A 7,500-nucleotide genomic window follows, 5' to 3' on the forward strand; every position below is an offset into this window, starting at 1 on the left:
AATAGATTGAAAAGAATACAGATATAGATAATAATAAGATATACCTTGAAACCACTCGTTTAAAAAAAAAAAACTAAAAATTTAAAAAAAAAAAGTGTCTAATAACAAATCATTATTGACGTAACAAATATCCATAATCAATTAGAAAGGTCCCATGGATGCCCCAAACATAAATCCCATTGTTGGATTGGGGAACTGCTTTCCCCTGGAAACGAGAGGGGTTAAAAATGGTTTCCCCGGTCGGGGAAACCCCACCCCAAATGGCCCTCACAAACTGATGGTAGAAAAAACGCCCCTCTTTCAGTCTGATATTTATATTTATTTGGTTTTGGTGCACGTCGTAATGCCGGATGTTGCCAGCAAAAAAAACCATAAGAAGTCCACAAAATCTCGCTCTTGCAGCAGTTATGTCCTGTTAAAAAAAACTATAACTAAACACCAAAAAATGATCAAGGGGAAAAGGGGATTTGGCAACTCTAACCCTAACCTAACCAGCCATGCCCCCTACTCAAATAAAAAAAAAAATCCAGTCAGTTGTAAAAGGTGTACTGTAAGGGGTTTTCTTCCCCCCTTCTCCCTTTAAGCTCATGCTATTTCATGCCCTTCTATTTGTCTTTCATATAGTGCACACAACTGATGAATTATAGTTTTTTGAATGACATTTAACTAGGGCGCCCCACTTCTGGCCTTGGTCTCTGGTGGATTCAGTTACCACACACAAACACAATTACACACCCACCCCAACACACACACAAAAAAAACACCAATACCCAACACAAACACACACCAACCCACCAGAGGAGGGGGAAACCCCCCGACGGGGGTAAGACGGACACGTTGGCTTTGAAACACCCAACCTCCCCTTGATATTTTTTGGCTCTACTATTGAAAGTCCAACCAGAGAATTTAACAGTTGCAATTATGATTCGATGAATTGTCTAAAATGAGATTCTCCTCCATACCTTGTGATCATTTTCTACTTAGTTATTTACAATCATTTTTTTTTCGAAACAAAAATCCATAACTAACAAAACTTCTGCAAGGGATATATACAGACACTTTTGTACGTTTGGGGCAACATCCATTGGACTTTCCCATAATGCTGCAGCATGCAGAACAGTCAGAAACCACTGGGGCTGTTTGAGGTGGGGATGCCACAGCAAGGGTAGTCGGGGAACGGGAAGGTTGGCAGATGTCGGGCCTCGGGGCAGATAAGGAAAAGGGTCCGATATGTGCTAAGCAAATTCGGACTTATGTCCATGAGGGGGGAGAAAGTAAAAGGCGGGGCCCGGCCCGGTGTCGACTAATGTTGACCCTAGCTAAACGAGTGTCAGCTGGTTGCTGACTCGGATGAGCGGCTTAGTCCCTTACCCGCCGGAGGTGGCCCAATCACCACAACAGTAACCCTCCAGGCTACAGTAGCAAACTTTCCTCGCACCCTGGGCGAGAAGGGGGGGGGGGGGGGGGGGGGGGTGGGGAGGGTGGTGGGGTTGAGGGGGAGGGTGCTGGAGACCACCCACGTATTAACACCACCTCACAGTACTTGCCTGGAAAGGGCCTTGGCCGCAGAAATTTTTATTTAAGGGTAATGGGCCTAAGTAGCCAATATCACCATGGAAAAGGAAAAAGAGACATTTCTCCCCTTCTAACGCCATCGGTGACGGGCCATGGTGTTATCCCCCTTTTCCCCCCTCCCACCCACCCCCATACATTCCCCCCCATCCCCCCTAACCCCTACACTACCTACGCCCCCTCCTACTGAGAAGACGAACAGAGTCATTTTAAAAAAAAAACCTAGGCCAAGGATAAACAGCCACCATCCACATGAGTGTCGTTAAACATCCCCCGAGATTTTTTACACTGTGCCACAAAAATTCTCCCATCTCCGCCAAATTGCTAGAATTCCCTCCCCAAATCCCCCCTTTTGAAGGATTGTCTGTGGCAGCCAAGGTTTTAGAAGAGACTACCCCCCCCCCTCAAGATATGCTCATACGAATTATTCATTACATAAAATAAATAATAAATACCCGCCAATAGGACATATCAATTATCGTCGTTAGCCCAAGCAATAAGGGCCAATGGGGGGTAATGGCGCTCTGCAAACGGACGCCAGTTAAAACCGGCGGCCGGTATAGTGGCATCCTTATAAATAAAAAATGGCAGCCGAGCGAAGTGAACAAAAGATTTTAAGAAAAATGAATTATTCTAGGGGGCGTATTTTAGGTAGAGCAAAAAAAAAAAAAATAGAAAAGTAAGAAAAAAAAAGAAAAAAAAATAAAAAACAATAAAAAAAAAAAAAAAAAATAAAAAACCAGTCTATATAGTGTGTAAATTTAAATTATAAAAAAAAAAAAAAAAGGGAAAAAAATAGGAAAAAAAAGAAAAGAAAAAAAATAACTTGTTTGCCTTGCTGGGCAACTCTCCCCCGAATCAAAAAAATGAATGGCAGCCTCCGTCCACTATCGGTATCATTTTGTGAAGTCAGTAAAGGTAAAAAAGTTATTTTTAATTATAGTTGAAAGTACATTCCTAAGTATGTATGTTTTTAGTTTTTATATTTACCTATTAATATATATATATATATAAATACACCAACACACACCGCACACACACACACACTTACTTATTATACATATATGTACACATATTATATATATATATATATATATATATATATATATATTATATATATATATTTACATGCAACCTGCTGCCCAAATCTCGACCGCTGCGTCCTCTGGCAGGTGTGAAAGTCCGGTCGGCCCGTGACAGTGTTTCGGACCACATGTGTCATACTTCCCTCGCCCCGCGCGTCCGCCTTTTTTCTTTGTCCTGCCGTTTTTGAGTTTGATTGGGTGAGCGTGAGTTGAGTGGAGTAAATCTCAGAGAAGGTTATACTGGAATTCGTGAAGAAAGAAAGAGAAATTCACGAATTGCCGGTGGGACCATCCCTGGCAATTCGTACTTTGGTTTGCGGCGAATTCTATTTTTTTTTTTTTTTTATTTTTTTCCGTTTTTTCGTTATTATCTCCTTTTTTTAATAAACGACCGGGAAAAAATTAGATTTTTTTTTTGTTTTAAAAAAAAACCTGACGACCTTTTTCTTTTGTCCAGAACCAAACCTACCCACAACACCAAAAACACTACCACAAACACCACAAACCCCAACTCCACAACACAAACCAACCACAACACCGGGAAACCAACTACCACAACACCAAAAAAACCAACAAAAAAACACCGAACCAACACCACAACACCAGAACCAATACACAACCCCAAAGGAAACCAACTACCAAACACCGAAGAAAACAAACAAACCAAACAACTACCACAAAAACCAGAACCAACTACCACAACACCAAAAAACTACAACCCAACACCGAACCAACTACCACAACACCAGAACCAACTACCACAACCCAGAACCAAACTACCAAAAACACCCAAAACCCAAACTACCACACACCAAAAACCAACTACCACATCACCAAAAAAACCAACTACCACAACATAAAGAACCAACTACCCAAAACATCAGAACCCTCCAACCCACACCCAAACCAACTACCACAAAAAGGGCCAGAACCAACACCAAAAACACCCAGAACCAACTCCACCCCAATCAGAACCAACTACCACAACACCAAACCAACACCACCATCACCAAACCAAGCTACCACATCACCAGAAAAAACCAAACTACCAAAAACATTAAACCCAAAACTACACAACACCAAAAAACCAATCCCCCACCAAACCCAAATCCACCAACACCAAAAACGGAACCAACTCCACCATCACCAAAAACCAAAACCCCACACATCCCAGAACCAACTACCAAAAACATCAGACCAAAACTACCAAAAACACGAACCAAACCAAAAACCAGAACCAACTACCAAAACACCAAAAAAACCAACTACCACAAACCCAGAACCAACTACCACAACACCAAAAAACCAAACCAACTACACCGGGGGAAAAAACAACCACCAACACCAAACCAACTACCACAACACCAAAAACCAAAACTACCACAACACCAGAAAACAAAATACCGAACCAGAACAACTACCAAAAACACCAGAACCGCTACCACAACACCAGAACCAACAACAAAAACCAAAAACCCCAAACTCCACAACACAAAAGCCAACTACCACAAAACAAAAACATACCACAACACCAGACCAACTTACCACAAAACCAAAAACCTTTTACCACAACACCAGGAACCAACTACCACAACACCAGAGCCAACCAAAATACGAACCAACCCCACAACACCAGAACAACAACAACACCAAACCCAAACTAACAACACACCGAAAACCAAACTACCACAACACCAAAACCCAAACACCACAACCCCCAAGAAACCAACAACAAAACCGAACCCAACTACCACAACACCAAAAAACCAATACCACAACACCAGAAAAAACCCAATACCAAAACCCAAACACCACACCAAAACCAACAACAACACCCAAACCACATCACAACACCAGAACCAACACAACCACCAGAACCAACTACCAAACCCCAGAACCAACGCCACAACACCAAAACCAACACCACAACAACCAAAAACCAACACCACAACACCAAAACCAACAACCCCAAAACCAACAAAACACCCAGCTAACCAACCACAACACCGGGACCAACCAAAACACCAGAACCAGCAACAACCTTCCGAACTACAACCACCCCCGGCCCACCATCGACAACTAGGGCCCCGCTTCCGGAAACCTCAGGAACGACAATCCGGCAACGAACCGCGAGGCCTACAACAGCCACAACCACAAATCGTTACCGGTTCCTTGAGAAGTGATTATCGAAGGAACTCCCTTTTTCCCTTTTTTTGGGTTTTTTTTTAAAACCTTTTATTTAAGTATAGATGTATATATATATATATTATATATATATATGTTTAAGAGAGAGAGAGGGGGAGAGAGGTCGAGGGGAGAGGAGGAGGAGGAGAGGGGAGAGAGGGGGAGGGGGGGGGGGGGGGGAGGGGGAGAGGGAGAGGAGGAGAGAGGAGAGAGAAGAGGAGAGAGGAGGGAGGGAGGGGGGAGGGAGGGGAGGAGGGGAGAGAGTGGGAGGGGGGGGGGGGGAGGAGGGGATGGAGAGAGAGAGAGAGAGGGTGGAGGGAGGAGAGAGAGGATGAGGTGGAGGGGGCGGAGGGGAGAAAAGGGGAAAGGAAAGGGGAGAGACGGGGAGAAGGGAGGGAGAGAGGAGAGGGCGTGGGGAGGTGAGAAGGGGGAGGGGGAGGAGACAGGAGAGAGGGAGGAGAGGAGGAGGAGGAGAGAGGAGGTGGGGGAGGGGAGAGGGAGAGGGGAGGAGAGGAGGGAGAGGGGGAGGAAGGAGAGGGGAGGAATGTGGGGGGGAGGGGGGGAGAGGTGAGGAGAGGAAGGAGGGAGGAAGGGATGGAGCGGGGGGGGAGGAGGAGGGAGAAGGGGCGAGGGAAGAGAAGCGGGGAGGAGAGAAGAGAGGACGAGAGGGAGGGAGGAGGGGTGAGAGGGGAGGAGAGGAGGAGGAGAGGAGAGAGGGAGAGAGGGAGAGTGAGGGGGAGAGGAAGTGGAGGTGGAGGGGAAGAGGAAGGGGGGGGGAGGAGGGGAGAGGGAGTGAGAGAGGGGAAGGGAGGAGAGGGGGAGGAGAGAGGGAGAGGAGAGGAGAGGAGAGAGCGAGGGAGGGGGGAGAGGGGGGGAGAGAGAGGAGGAGAGAGAGAGGGAGGGGGGAGGAGAGGGAGAGGTGAGTGGGAAGGAGGAGGGAAGAGAGGGGAGGGGGGGAGGGAGGTAGGGGGGAGGGAGAGAGGGGGGAAAGAGGGGGAGGAGGAGAGGGAGGGGGAGGAGAGAAGGGAGGGAGGAGGGAGGGGGGGGGAGAGGAGGAGGGGGGAAGGAGGTGAGAGAGAGGGGGGAGAGGGGAGAGACGGAGATGAGGGAGAGGGAGAGAGGGAGAGATGGTAAGATGGAGGGGAGGGAGAGGGAGGGAGAGTGAGGGGGAGGAGGGGAGGAGGGAGGAGGGGAGAGAGAGGGAGGGGTAGGGAGAGTGGAGAGGAGAGAGAGGGAGGAGGAGAGAGGGGAGGAGGGGAGAGAGAGAGGAGAGGGGGAGAGGGCGAGGAGAGGGGAGGAGGGGGGGAGAGAGGGGAGAGGGAGGAGGGGAGGTGAGAGGGGGAGGAGGGATGGAGAGGCGAGGTGGGGGAGGGAGAGGGGGAGGGGGGGAGGAGAAGGGGAGAGGGGAGGGGGAGGGAGGAAGAGGGAGGAGAGGAGAGGAGAAGGAGGGAAGGAGGAGGAGGGAGGAGAGGGGAGAGGGAGATGAGGAGAGGAGGGGGAGAGGAGGAGGGAGGAGGAGAGCGAGGGAGGGAGAGAGGAGGAGGGAGAGAGGGGGAAGGGAGAGAGGAGGAGGGGAGGAGGAGGAGAAGGAGGAGGAGGGGGAGGAGAGAAGGGGGGAGAGGAGGAGGGGTGAGGAGAGCGAAGGGGTTGAGAGGAGGGGGGGGGGGGAGGAGAGAGGGAGAGGGTGGGGGGGTGTAAATGGGGGGAAGAGGGGGGAGGGGGAGAGGGGGGAGGAGGGGGAGAGGAGAGGGGGAGGGAGGGGTGCGGGGGAAGGACGAGAGGGAAGGGGGGAGACAGAGGAAGAGGGGAAGTGGGGGAGGGGGGAGATGGAGAAAGGGAGAAGAGGAGGGGTGAAGGAAGGGGGGAGAGTGGGAAGTGGGGAGGAAGAGGAGAGGAGGGGGGAGGAGGGGGGAGAGAGAGACGGAGGAGAGGAGAGGAGGAGGGAGAAGAGGGAGAAGGGGGAAGAGGAGGGAGGGGGGAAGGGGAGAGGAGGAACGAAAGAGGGGAGGAGAGGGAGAGGAGTGGGTGGGGGAAAGGGGAGAGAGGGGGAGAGAGGTGGAGAGAGGAGGGGAGAAGGGGAGGAGGGGAGAGAGGGGGGGAGAGAGAGGAGGGGAGAAGGGCAGAAGGGGGGAGGGGAGGGGGGAGGAGGAGGGGGGAAGAGGGGAGAGAGAGAGGGGTGAGGGGGGGGGGGTGGAGAGGGGGGAAGAGAGAGGGGCGGAGAGGGGGGGTGAGGGAGAGGAGGGAGAGGAAGAGGACGGAGAGGAGGATGGAGAGAGTATGATGGAGGAGGGAGAGAAGAGAGGATGGAGGGAGGAGAGGGGGGGGGAGGATGGGAGAGGAGGATGGGGGGGGAGAGAGAGTGGAAAAGGGAGTGGTGGAGGGGAGACGAAGAGGCGAGGGGTGGAAGTGAGGAGAGAGAGGGGAGAGGAGGTAGGGGGGAGGGGGAGATGGGGGGAGAGGGAGGGGGAGAGAAAGGGAGGGGGTGAAGGGAAGGGTGGGGGGGGAGAGGAGTGATGAGGGGGGGAGGAGAGGGAGGGGGGGGGAGAGAGTGGAGAGAAGGGAGAATGGGGAAAGAGGATGGGGAGGGGGAGCGGTGAGAGAGGGGTGGGAGTAGAGGGAGGGAAGGAGGAGGGGAGAGAGGGAGGGGGGGGGGAGCGAT

General features: G+C 50.7%; 1 protein-coding gene across 1 annotated transcript in view; it reads left to right on the forward strand.

Moving 5' to 3' along the window:
• LOC125032037 (mucin-2-like) overlaps nucleotides 1-7,500 on the forward strand; it is a 26,501-nt gene that overhangs the window by 2,950 nt on the left and 16,051 nt on the right. The window lies entirely within an intron of this gene.

Source organism: Penaeus chinensis, chromosome 14, assembly GCF_019202785.1.
Source record: "Penaeus chinensis breed Huanghai No. 1 chromosome 14, ASM1920278v2, whole genome shotgun sequence".
In the NCBI taxonomy this organism is placed as follows: domain Eukaryota; kingdom Metazoa; phylum Arthropoda; class Malacostraca; order Decapoda; family Penaeidae; genus Penaeus; species Penaeus chinensis.